Below are 14,657 nucleotides of genomic sequence, written 5' to 3' on the forward strand. Positions count from 1 at the left end.
TTTTTCATGAAAATAATGCACAAAGTAAACCAGTGTATAATGCGAAAGGCATTACTAGAGATAAAGAGGGACATTTCATAATGATAAAAGAGTCAGTACACAAGAAAGTTATAACAATTCTGAATTTGTTTGCAGCTAATAAAATAATTTGCACCTAATAATATAATGAATTACATAGTGGATAAAATGTGAAATGGATAAATCAGTAATCATCACAAAAGATTTTAGCATATGGAATACACATTTTATTCCATTTATTTAATACACATTGTTTTCAAGTGCATTTTGCTATTTGTCTATTTACACTCTGACACATTCTGACATCCCATTTATCTGCTTCCTTAGTTTACTGAAGCTCATATTTATATGTATTATAATTCATAGAGATGAAGACTCAAACTCTATCACTAGAGATGCCATTTCATCTGAATTTGGTGCTCAAGAATTTGCATTTTTTAGCAAGCACTGTGGGTAATTCAAGGAACATTATTGGGTTTCCCTATTGGCACATATGTCCTTGAAAAACAAAATGTATAAGCCAGCATAGGACCGAATCTCAAAATATATTATTAGACACGTAGCAGGCTATACCTTCCAAAGCTTACCTGGTGGAATTTAACCAGAAAGAGCAGAAAGGCTTATCAAGAATAAAATGAAGGCACCAAAATTTCCTCCCTACACTCTGCCTTCGCCCAGGAGATACATGTGAAACGGGTCTTTGTGTGTCTCAGGTCTAAGACTTTCCCACAGTCATGTTCCGTTATCAAAAAACAAGGAACAAAGGGGTTATTTTGTTTGCCATTTTCAAGAAAGTATATTAGGGTCCTAAAGAGAAAATGAGGAAAGAAGAGCCTAAAAATGTTTTTAATTTGTGACTACCTATGATAGCCTCACTAGATTTCAGTGGAGTGGAGTGCATTGGCAGTAAGAGAGGTCCATGCAGGAGCAGGGCTCACCATCTCACTCAAAGTGAATCCTCACCTGGGAGACTGCATGCCCTATCTGGCCTCTAGGTGACTAAAGCCAGTGCCTCCTATGTTTCGGCATAGTGCCCATTTATCTTTCAATATCTAAGGAAATATGATCTTCGCTGTCCTCATCTGCTAATCATTTGGTCATAACCTGAGAGCCAATCAGTAAGCTTTTGAAGAGTGCTGAGTACTTTGCCTGGTGTAAAAGAGGAGCTTAATGCCACTAATTTGTAGATAGATGAAAGCCAATGGAATCACTCTGAACTAGGTAACAAGGTCAGAGGTGGTTTATACTTAATCTCTGTACATGCTAGATGTGTTATGAACATAGTAACATCTCTATGGTATATACCAAATCATATCTCTATTGACTTGAAGAATTCATGTTATAAAATAGATAAGAGAAAATCTATACAAAGAATGGATAAAGATCAGCTACTTTTTTTTTTTTTTTTTTTAGGTAATACAAGAAACCACTAAGTATTTCAGGGCAATAGAGAAAGTGGTAAAGCAATGGATTTCAACACCAACTTTCTATCTGGATCTCCAGGGGACTTTTAAAAAATTCCAAAGACCTAGGTCCTGCTCAGAAATTTGGTTTCAGTCTTTGTAGGGAGGACCTGTTCCTCTGTAATTTTGTCAGATATTCATTCATAGGTAATTCTGATGTGCATCCAGGGTAAAGACTACTATGGTAGAGATAACACAAACAAATCTGAATCTAATGCATTGTGCATTGGAGGGACATGAGGTTCAGGGCTCTATGCACTGAAACTCAGTAAACTTATGTGATTTTGCATAGGGGCTTCAAGATAATTTAACATAGACATATAATTCCTAAAGAACCAGGATAGGAGAGATGGGTATTATTTACAATCTGGTCTTCCTTGAAATATACTTTTTTTTTTAAAATTTTTTTAGTGTTTATTTTTGAGAGAGAGAAAGAGAGAGAGAGAGAGAGAGACAGTGTGAGCGGGAAAGGGGCACAGAGAGAGAGGGAGACACGGAATCTGAAACAGGCTCCAGGCTCTAGGCTTCCAGCACAGAGCCAAACGTGGGGCTCGAACCCACAAACTGGGGGATCATAACATGAACTGAAGTTGGACGCCCAACCAACTGAGCCACCCAGGTGCCCCGAAATGTACTTCTTAAAACAGTTATTTCATTTCTGAAAGGATAAGCTAATCACTTGGCTGATGCCAAGGCTTCTGTTGGGAATGTTTCTGTGGTCAGAGGGACTCTCTCCCTGGCTCTTCTTTTTTTCAGATAATTTTTTGCACAACTGCCACATGGGGTGGATAATTCTAATAATGGAGTGAAAGAATAATGAACAAACCAAAAATAAAAAAGCTCAGTCTTTCTTTGGGGAAGACAGGCAAAACACAAGTAAACCAGTAAATATATTGCATGATAGAGGGTGACAAGAAAGAACAAAACACAGAACCATAAGGAATGGGCTCCAGGTCTATGAAAGGAAGGCCAGGAAGGCCACACAGGTGAGGTGATCCTGGAGCTGACACCTGAAGGAAGTAAGGATGTGAGAAAGCGAGCCATGGGACTTCCCTTAGCATGTTTTTTAGTTTCTCTGTGTTTGTAATTCTTAAAGTTTAAATATTCTGATCACGTTCTTCATTCATAACTTTTCTTTGCTACTTTTGTCATCTTTACCTTCAAAATGCAAAATGTTCCTCAGTTTTAATACAGATTAGTTTTTCTTATGTTTTATTGCTTCCTAGACTGAAATAAATTTCTTAAGGAGACATTTGCTCTGAATCCTTATAAACTTCCTCCTTTTACTCCTTAATAGCATCACATGTTTGATGTTTTTGCTCAGTTCACCCAATTGTAAATGGAAAATGGAAAAGCTGACATTTACTGTAGCTTTGTTTGGCTTGTCTGTGCTTATTCTAGATGGTTGTGCTGAACACAGAGGGAAGTACAGGCAACTGGGGAGGACACAGCTTTGCTGACCATGCCTGACTTACCTGAGGAACTGTTCTCCTTTCTTTAAGGCTTGACAAGGTGGCTGTAGCAATCTGTAGGGTTTACTTAGCTATTTATTTCTATTAAAAGAATAATGATGGGGTGCCTGGGTGGCTCAGTCAGTTAAGCCTCCAACTCTTGATCTCAGCTCAGTCTTGATCTCAGGGTTGTGAGTTCAAGTCCCGCACTGGGCTCCACACTAGGCGTGAAGCCTACTTAAAAGGAGAAGGAGAAGAAGAAGGGGGGAGGAGGAAGAGGAGGAGAAAGAGAAAATAAATAAATACATAAATACCTAAATACATACATACATACATACATACATACATACATGTATCAAGGTAAATTGATTTGTTGTTTATTTGGTAAGGTCAGGAACTGTTCAAATTATTCCAGTTACCCTCAGTTCATCACCCAAAGCTTCCCATGGTTCTGAGTCTCTGCTGCTTCTAATTTGTTTCTTTGTGGGTTCTTTTTTTCCCTATGAATCTAGATCCTCCGAGAACTCCATTATTTTTTTTCTAGTTGGTTTTTTTCCTGTGTTATGTAATGTTATATAATGGGTTACCATTGACACTCGATTCCTGAATTTGGAAACTATTTTTTGATGTCTGAAGCTCATCATTATTAACATTATATCCATCCCCATATTTATTGCATATTTTTTACTCATTTCAAAAGTACACTGGGGGGGGGGGGAAGAGTTAAATAAATGAGCTCAAACTGCCTTACCGAAAGTATGCGAATACTCTATTTATACCCAACTTTTATACCACTACTTGCTAGGAGAGCAAAAAGACCCTCAGTTGCCCGGCACCCACTCTACCGATGTCTCCACGTTAATATTTCTGTAGGACTGTCTCTAGAGTTAGCATCTCACTCATGGAAATACCGTAAGAGGTTTGCAGGGAGAGATACTACACATCCGATGGTTACCATTTATTTCTTGTAAAATAACAAGACACCAAAAAATGCTGGCATCTTATATCCATACTGCTGATAATACGCATGTTAACAGGATAGGCAAGACAATTAAAATAAGTAACATATTATTAGGAAGTTATTGCTTTTGAAATGTTCTTACTGCTTTCCCATAATTCTTGCATCCTCACAGCTCACATATAAAACATGCAGGATAGAAATTACTTTTTGACTTAAGATCATGGTTGACTTTTGTCATGGATCTTAAGCACCCTCTCAGAAATTATGCAAAATGAACGTCAGTCAGTTACCTTGTGAATTTGAAATTTAGCTAATCAATTTCTTATACATCAGGAGGGAGCAAATGTGTAACACTTCATCATTGCCCAGTGAAACATTTAATTTAATATCTGGATTTATACACCATTTATCTTGAGTCTGCAGGCTCACATTACTCTTTTTTATTTAATTTACTCTACCGTATATATGCGCAACAAATTTCCTTCTTCGCAGAGAATTTTAATATCTGCAGCAGAATACAAGAGGGTAAATATGGATTTTGTCAAGTTGAGATATTGATAGCTTGGTTATATTCCTGATTCAGCAAACACTGTGGCTCTCAGACGTTTAACCCCACACAAGAATATGAACCTCAGAATAGTGTTCTGGAATGAATTAGATCTATAAGCCAGATCCAAGTGCTAATATGTGTTTGGAAAGAGGTTAGCTGACGTATGAACTCTCAGCCTCTTTTACATTTAATTTTGAATGACGCTTTTTCATAGACAAGAAACTGAGTGAGTCAGGAAACTATGCTCTAGAGAGAAATAAAGGAAAGAACTTTAAGGCTATGGATCACTTCCCATTGCCTATTGAATAAACTTGAAACTCTTCAGAATTGGGATCCATACTGGCTTTGCAGACTCCTCCCGTGTCTGACCCATAGGAGCAACCCATATTTTAGCCACATATTCCTCCCAGCTTCTGAGATATACTCTTCTTTTCCTTGGTTTTACTCTCTAAATATGTTGTTTATACTTCCTAGATACTATTTTTTAACTGTTCAGATGGCAAACTACTGCTTTTCTTTTAAGGCCTGGTTAAAAGACCATTTTTCCTGTAAGTTGCCCTTGGCTTCTTCAACTTCATACCAAATTTCAGTTCCTTCACTGTGTTCTTGCACCACTCTCTGCATATGTGAGTACTTTGAATAAATTCATACACATGTCACTCTAGGTAGGCTGTGAGCTCCTTAAGAATGGAGTGTGTGTTTAGCTCATCTGTTGGCCTCAGCAACTAACACCATGCCTAACTGCAAATGGGCATTGAAAATGAAGTGAACCTTTAAAGAAAAGAAGATATTCAAATCACTGTATTGCACACCTGAAACTAGTATAACATTGCAGGTCAACAATATTTCCATAATAAAACTTAAAATAAATGAATTAAACAAAGAAACTAAGATAAATTACGGGATAATATCATACCCAGGTATGACAATTTAGTAACAATGAATAACAGTATTAAACCACAGTGGTTAAATTTCAAATTGTCACATACTGGGATAGTGGCACAAACAACAAAAATTACTTGTAATTTCACAGCCATTGCTAGTTCATTGAAAACTGGACAAGTCAGCATTTTTCTGTCTCATCAATCATGGCTCTTCTGTTGAAATGCATGAAAATAAATTCTAAACAGGCAGAATTATACTTCTGAAATTTTAACCAGGAGCCATTTGCGTACTTGCTTGTTTTATAAATATTTATGGAGCGCTGACTAGATCCTACACTTTGTGTAAGGCACTCATGATGCTATAACAAGCAAGACAGACCAGGTGCTCGTCTTTAGGCAATCACAAAAATGAGCACTTGGAAACAGTGCAGTTAGTCTTATGACTAGGAAAGTACAGAGTGTATGTGATCAAATAATGTGTGGTCTGGCTAGAGAATATATCAGCCCCCTCACATTTGTACAGTTCCCTGCCCAGGCTTCCTGCTTGGGTCTCATTGTATCGCAAAGGCTGGTGCACATGTCTGCATACCCAAGGAATCCAGGCTCATCGAGGGCTGAAACTGAGCTTTCTGTTTTATCTTTATCAAGTGGTGGGGTGTCAGCACATTATGGGTGCTCAATATTAAATGAACGAGTTAATGAATTTCTTTCGCATCCATCGTCACACTTTCCATTCTATTAAAACAATCCTTTAGCCTAAGAAGAACAGAAGTAGGAATGCCCTCTCCTTTTTTTAAACTATAGAATCAGAGTATTAATACACTTCTCAGTTCACAAGACTATCATTAGTCCACCAATGGCTGCTTTACTTCATTTATAATTTCTTTTATAATTCATCTCCATATAATTTGTCACCCACCTCCCAAGCATGGGGGGGGGGGTTGCCATGTGTTTAGCACACATTCTTGAATTTTAAGCTGTCTTTGTCAAATGTGCAGTCTTGTTATTGTTGTTGCCATTGTGTTTTTAAAGTAGACCATTTCTGTAGATCTCATTTGGGTTTTTTTTTGTTCATGTGGCTCTGTTTTAAATATAAAATCATGTTGGTGAGAATACATTTAAGTAATTGCTACAGCTGCTGCATACACATTTTATTTATCTACTGCCTCATATGGACTCAAAAATTGTCTCCAAGTCCAGTCATCTGAAACAACACTGTTGGAAAAACCTAACACTTATTCCTTATATATGAACTGGTATATCCAGGAGTGGCATTTCTAAGTAATAGTTCTAGCTTATGTTCAGTTAGCTCAAGTACTTTAAATTTCTTCTCAAATGGGGTACCAGTTTGCCTCCCCATCATCAGTTTGCAAGATTTCCTGTTTGCCCATGTCCTTGACAAGGTTTATATGTGATAAAAAACTTGTCTGGACTTGTCCTCCGTTTTTGGGAGGTAACATCTGAATCCTTGGAACTTCCTGAGTGATAGGGTGTCTCTTATTCTTGGTGGGTCCCTGGGACAATATCTAATATTTTATTAGCATAAATAGGATGGATGACTGAGGATGAAGACTGACCACCCCAAAAGGACCATTCATGTCACTAGAGGGTTGGGATTTTTAACTATATATCAACCGAACCTCAGAGAAGGGGCAAAGGGTTAGAAACTGTGTTTAGCCACATGGCCAATGATTCAATCGCTTGTGCCTATGTAATGAAGCCTCAATAAGAAGCTCTGGACTCCAGAGCTTGGGTGAACTTCCCTGGTGGGCAGCCGTCTGCCACCTGATTTATTTTTTCACGGGTCTCCAATCTTCCATATGAACATGTGTGTGTTGAATATACATATCTAAGCATTAGAGAAAAAACAGGTAATATCAAGACATATATAATCATGAGTGACAAAAAAACCTCAGCTAATTATAATTGCAATAAATTAATATATTGTTTAGAGAAAAATTGACATCATTATAATATTAGGTCACACTATAACAAGTGTTGATAAGTTATTATCTTAGCATTTGTTTTGATTTTTTTTTTCTTTGAAAGAGTTTTAAGTCGGTCTTGATGTATCTTTTATTCTTTAATTACAAGATATTTTACATTTTTAGTTATTATTATGAATGAATCTTGTATCTATACAATTTTCAAGTTGATTACAACTGGTATTTTTTTTATAGCGCTATTGATTTTAATGTGTATTGTATCTACTGAACGTATAGAATTATTTTAATCATTTTGTTTTAGAGGGCTGTCATATGGAGTAAATTAGTCCTTGTTAAAAAGTGACAAATAGTTTTACTTATTATAATGATGAAATGTAGTACTATGCTCTAATAGAAATTAGCTTTTAGTACCTGTAAGGGCATGCAATTCATATACTTTCTTGATTTTCTTAGTAACAAAAGCTGAAAAATTTTAAATTGCAGTGCACGGAATTAGTAATTAATTTATCCATAATCCTTGGATCTTTCCTTTATGATTGACTTATGCATTGTTCCATTTTGTTTGCTTCTACCTATGTATATTTTTTAAAAATAGTATTATGCTTTGGAGTTCATAAATCATTTAAACTCCTCTTGGTAGACATTTAGGATCTTAATTTTAATTTTTTAATATTATATACCACTTGCCATTATACCAAATTGTTGCACACATTTGTGATTAGTCCCTCAGGATGAATTTCCCTAAGTAGAACTGCTAAGTAAAATTACATGAACATTTTCGGAGTTTCTGATAAATATTTCTAAATTGAAGTAAGTTTCTAGCAATTAACATGCCTGTCAGCAGTGATTGAAAGTGCTCATTTTTACTCACCTTCCACCTAGTGAATTAGATTTTTAAAATTCTTTTCAAAATCAATAGGCAAAAAATTGGTTTGCATTCTTGCTAAAATTGCATTTTTTGATTGCTTAGTGAGTTTGAATATTTATGCCTATGTCCATTTGCCATTTGTATTTATTTTAGTAAATGGCTTATTATAGGCTTTGTTAATAATTCCAGTTGGGTTTTCATCTCCTGATTAGGAATTTTAAGAGTGCTGTATAAAAACCCCATCGTCTTCCACATATGCTCCACTTACTTACACTTTTTTCACTTTAAATTTATCTAGGATAATTTTTGAATTACAGATTTTTTTGGAATTAGACTAGCAAGATTCATCAATATTGTCTTAATATTATCTGTTTTTTTTTTCTCTAACGCTTAGGGGTACTTGTGACAATGATTTAAGTATGTGGTACTCCATTTTTTTGCAAGACTTTAGAAAATGTCTTCTTTTATAATTCCCTCCTTGTACTTTTCCATAGATTTTTTAATTATATTTGTAACTATATACTTATATTTTTGTTTGAATAAAGTAATCTTACTATTAATGGAAACCTTTTCCCCAATAAGTTCAAGTGATTTTACTAGATAATATTAAAACTATCAACTTTCTAAGACATATACATTTTAACACATACCATATAAAACAATTTCTAAAAGGGTCTCAATGTACTATATTGGATGTTCTGGGGAAACAATCTCCTATATATATCCATAGATAATGAAATATCAAGTTACCTTATTTAAAAATTGTAATATTTAAAAATTAGAATAGGAGTTCTAAACTCTGTCAATGTGTTAAAATTTCCTCAGAACTTTGAAGAAAATAGAGATCTGGAGAACATAACCCCAAAGATTCTGATTCATTGGTTCTGTATGCTGTGGTACCCAAGACCCAAGTTTTTGATGCTTCACTAGGGAAACCACTAGGTTAGACCTTCCAGAACAGTATAGAACTTATTTGCTCCTCAATTTAGATTGCAACTGACCCTGAATGTCATGGGTTTAAACTGTGCAAATTCACTTATACATGGATTTTTTCCCATAAATACAGAAGAGTACTGAAATATATTTTCCTTTTTTTTCTAATTTTCATAATAACATTCTCTTTTCTCTAGCTTACAATACTGCAGAATACAGTATATAATACACACAACATTTAAAAATGTGTTAATTGAATATATTATCAATAAGACTTCTGGTCAACTGTAGGCTACTAATAGTTAAGTTTTGGGAGAGTCAAAAGTTGTACATGGATTTTCACCTGGGTGAGAGGCATTTGGCACCCCTTTCCCCATGTTGTTTAAATGTCAACTGCAGTTATTTTACCATTAAAATAATGCTATGGAATGTTTTATTTAATTCATTTGATTATTTAAATAAAACTGACAGTATTTTAAAATTAAGTCCCAGTGAAATACAAATATTATGGTTCAATATTTGATTAGCAATAGCTTCTATAACCTTTCTCTTCTTTCAAAAAAATATTGGGGTGCCTGGGTGGCTCAGTTAAGCATACAACTTGGGCTCAGGTCATGATCTCGCAGACCATGAGTCAAGCTGTGTGCTGACAGCTCAGAGACTAGAGCCTGCTTCAGATTCTGTGTCTCCCTCTCTCTCTGCCCCTCCCACACTCACACTCTGTCTCTTACTGTCTCTCAAAAATGAATACATGTTAGGGGCGCCTGGGTGGCTCAGTCGGTTGGGCGGCCGACTTCGGCTCAGGTCGTGATCTCACAGTCCGTGGGTTCAAGCCCTGCGTCGGGCTCTGTGCTGACAGCTCAGAGCCTGGAGCCTGTTTCGGATTCTGTGTCTCCCTCCCTCTGACCCTCCCCCGTTCATGCTTTGTCTCACTCTGTCTCAAAAATAAAGAAACGTTTAACATGAATACATGTTAAAAAAATCAAAATAAAATATTTATTAGTAAAAGAAGACACAAATGCAGAAAAATAAGACATATTAATAAATAAACAGCAGAAGAATCTAAATGACATCAATTGCTATAAAAAATGTAACAGAAATTGAGACATTTTTCTGATGAGATTTCACAGATCAAATAGAAACTATGTCAAAATGCAGAAAGTAGGAGAAAAATGGATCAATGGCTAATTGACATCTAACTCCCTTCCCGCCCCAAATCCCTTAAAATCTGAATTAAAAGAGGGGCAAAATGGGATATTTATTCCTCAAGTCTCAGTTTTTTAAGTTCACTGAACTTGAAGGGGATTCATGGGTTTTTATCTCTTTTTCTCTCATTAGTCTGGCTAAAATAACTCCCTTTGTTTTCAATAACAAGAAGCATGTGTGTAACAGGCATTTTTTCTTATTAATATTTATTCTTAGCAATCCATTGATAGTTAATGAAGAGGCTTTAGCACAGATTTTTTTTCCCAAAAATTATTTCTAGGATGAAATGGCTTAATTATCCCATCACTGGATAGCTCTTCAGTTTCTCATATATTTATACATCAAAACATTTTAAACATGTAAAATTAAGTTTCTATTATACTTAAGTGTGATTCTGTCCCAAATAATGGGTACTAATGACTCAGACTTGCGATTTACTGAAACCATCTCATAATAGGAAGACCGTAAGAATAAGACGAATTTTTTGTTGTTCCCATTTTGTTTCTGAGGGCTTGTTTTCCATGCTTCTATGCTGTGCCAGTGTTATTTTGGAGAACATGGTTTCTGTTTTTCAAACTTCAGGAAGGGAGTTTTCATTCCATTGTGCCTATAAAGATAGAGTGGTTTCCTATCTTCTTCATATCCTTTTCTTCCTTGGTCATCAGACAACCTATTAGTTGGCATATTATGATGCAGTGACAAGAAAACAAAAATATAGGAAGGTTTGGTGATTTCACCAGTTCGAGCAAAACTGTAAACTTAGGCATTAGAAATTGTCTCATTCAACTCCCTAAATTAAAAATCAAAGCACTAGTGACTCAACGAGCAGAAGTAATTTTGTTCAGGGAACTCCAACCAAAAGTGAGAGGCAAAGACCAAAACTCAGGTCTTCTGGCACAGCCTTGCTTTTTCCACTATTAAATTGTGTCTCCTGTATGGAAACAGACAACAGAAAAATGGGATCAATAACCACGTATAGGTCTGGTAACTATTATCTGTGACATAATAAATAGTATAGTAATGCATAACCTCTACTCATTCATGCTCATTCAAATATATTCCTGCTCACTATGTATTTGTAGACTCAGCCCTGCATTTGTTTCTGAGTTGACTTAGTAGGAAAAAGCCAGCCCACTGCTTTTTATATAATATATTGCACTTAGTATAATATTTTTACTGATCACATACCATGAATTATCTAACCTTTTAGATCAAGCACAACATTTGAGTGATGCAGAGGGAGAAATTGTGTATGGGGAGTAGAGAGAACAGTGGACACATAAGCCAACAGATATGGGTCCCAATAGAGACTGAATACTTACTGGGTGTGTAACTTTGAATGAGAATCTCCACTTCTCTCAAATAGTTAGTTGTAAAGAATCTTGAAGGAATCAAATGAGACAGTGTTTAAGAAATGCTTTACATGAAATAGGTGGTCAATGAATGTTAACTATCTTTGCTGTGCTTTACATGTGACCTGAACCTTATTTTCTACTATGTTGTCAGTGATAAATAAGCTCCTATATACTTTGCTTAATAAAAGGGTTAAAAAAAAAGTCATTAGGTCATCATCTTTATTAACCCCTTGATAAGATTATCAGTGAGTATTTTCTGAATCTTTATTATATCCAGGTTCTTTACATGAGCTAAGTTAATAATCTCTCTTAAAAATACCTAAAATGTAGATACTTTTGAATTCACAGATGTGGGAGTAGCAGTTACAGTCTGAAACTTACATGAACTGACCTGAGAAAATCTCTAGAATACTCTCTCAGCATACTTAAGCTGAGTCAAAAACTTAAAAAGTTTTAGTATTTCAAACACAATGCTCACACACAAACATACCCTCCCACACACATATATAGGGCTTTGGCAGTGTAACTGGAGATTCCTACCAAATATTCAAGAAACAAAACGCTTCTGCTTTACATAGCTTATTCCAGAAAAATAGAACATAGAGTAATCCATAATGAACAAAACAAACAAAAGATATTTATTCATATTATAGGAATTCTATATACTAATATAACAATTAAAAAACAAATTCTTTTTGTAAAAATGCTATACAAGAGGGAGAAATAAAATCTAAGATTAAAATTTCTATTACATTATATTCTTTATTTCATATTTTGTTTCTCTTTTCTTTAAGTGGTTGTAGTTGTATAATACCCAGGAAAACAAATAAAGGAAGTGACATTTACTGAGTGTCTTTTATACTTCAAATACAGTGTTGGGTTATTTAAATTCAATATTTCACTTATTTAACAATATCTTAATTGGGTGTCATTATATACTTTAATGATATGTATACTAATGGGCTTTTAAATTTAGGAAGCACCATAAAAGTGTTCAAACTATTAATAATAATCTATATAAATTTGATTCATATCAACATAATTTTAATTCTGTGATACAATTATCTCAAGCACCTATGAGAAGGGTAGTCAGAATAGATGACACTTCTTTACAGAAATGATCCATAAAATACACTGTAGTACAAAGAGAAATTTAAATGAGAGAGAAAGTAGATTAGGATCTGTTAAACAGTAGGCTGCTGTTTCTCTCATTGTTGAATTAAATTGATCTTTAATCAATGTTAGCAATACATTTAGAAAGAAAGTAAAATGTGCTACCCACCAGGCAGCAAAAATGTTTCTACAAAACATACACCCAGACTGAATAAAACAACAAAAAGCAAGCATTTATTGATCCACATCGATTTTCTGCCCTATTTCTTTAACAATTATTGTGATTTTCTAAGAAGCTATGCTAAAATCATCAAAGCAAAGCCAAACTTTTGTACACAAATATGAATCAGTTTTTCTTTTTAATTTCACAAGAAATGTGATAATAATACACAGATTTTACATAGGTAAACTTGTTTCATATCTGCTACCTTAAATTTTCAAGTCACTTGGTCCACAATAGCTGATTGTCATTAAACATTGCTGCAAACACCAGAACTATGATTTTCAAATCCCATTAAAAACATAATTATTTCAATCTGCTAAATTACCGCAAATGGTATAGAGACTCTGAAGTAGAATTTTTGTTGAAATAGCTTATTAGCAGACATTATAATCATTATTTTTATTTGTAATCTTTAAAGGAAAAAACACAAGGCAAATAAAATTTAAAAAACACAGTTTTTCATTACATTGTATGCAATCCATTCTTAGATAAAACGAATGCCCTGATATTGAAATGAATTTTGTTTCTGTGTGGGTGAAAGAGATTGAACTTTATTACTTCCTTTGTGATTATTTGTCATGTTAAACATCATAAGAAATTAAACATAACAATTAAAATTAAACTTCCAAAAATCCTTTGGGTCAGTGTTCATACTACTGGGGCACTGAAGAGTGTGACTATTTAAGATCTTGCCTGTTAATTATGTTAAATGTTGTATTTAACTAAAATATCCACTCATTTAAAATATTTCTTTACAGGGGCACCTGCGTGGCGCAGTGGGTTAAGCATCTGACTTCATCTCAGGTCATGAACTCATGGTCTGTGAGTTCGAGCCCCGTGTGGGACTCTATGCTGACAGCTCAGAGCCTGGAGCCTGTTTCAGATTCTGTGTCTCCCTCTCTCTCTGCCCCTCCCTTCTCCTCCCTAATCACACTCTGTCTGTCTCTCCAAAATAAATAAACACTAAATTTTTTTTATTAATTTTTCTTTAGAAGAGAATTTCATTGCCTGATTTTGTAGGAGGAAACTCGGATGAATCTCTAAAGGGGAATTAGAAATGCAGAGACTTATAACTGATGGGAAGAAGTTATGGGTAGACGTTTAATTCAAGTGTCTATGATCACAAATGAATAAAGTATGCTAAGGTGTTGACCTTTGCAAAAGGGATTAGTAATCCATTGAAGGATAGGAAGTGTAAAAGTAATTTTATCTTTTAGCTATTCTGCTATATTGAAAATAATATATGACAATATCATACTATGTTTTCTTAGAGAAAGTATGCAGTGAACATTTTTATTCGCAAACATCATTATTTTCTACTAATTATTCTTCTATATATTTAAAGGGATAGAATTATTAAGTAAAAATATGAATACCTCATAATTATTAAAATATATTGTTAAATTGGTTTCCAAATTGCTTATTCCAGTTCACACACAAAAACTATATACCACTGCGATCGATTCCCTGACTTTGTTATTCTGTTTGAGATTTTTGTTCTGTTTTATTATAGACTGACACCCTACCTTACTATTTTAACTTGAATTTTTTGACAGCTGGAAAGTTCAATATCTTTGCATTTGTTTGGTCTCACATTCATTTTTCATACACTAGTGATGCATTTATTATTACCATATTAGAATAAGAAATCCATTCTTCTCACACTTCTTTCTTTAGAGTATATAT

The sequence above is a fragment of the Acinonyx jubatus genome, chromosome D2 (genome assembly GCF_027475565.1).
Source record: "Acinonyx jubatus isolate Ajub_Pintada_27869175 chromosome D2, VMU_Ajub_asm_v1.0, whole genome shotgun sequence".
Lineage (NCBI taxonomy): Eukaryota > Metazoa > Chordata > Mammalia > Carnivora > Felidae > Acinonyx > Acinonyx jubatus.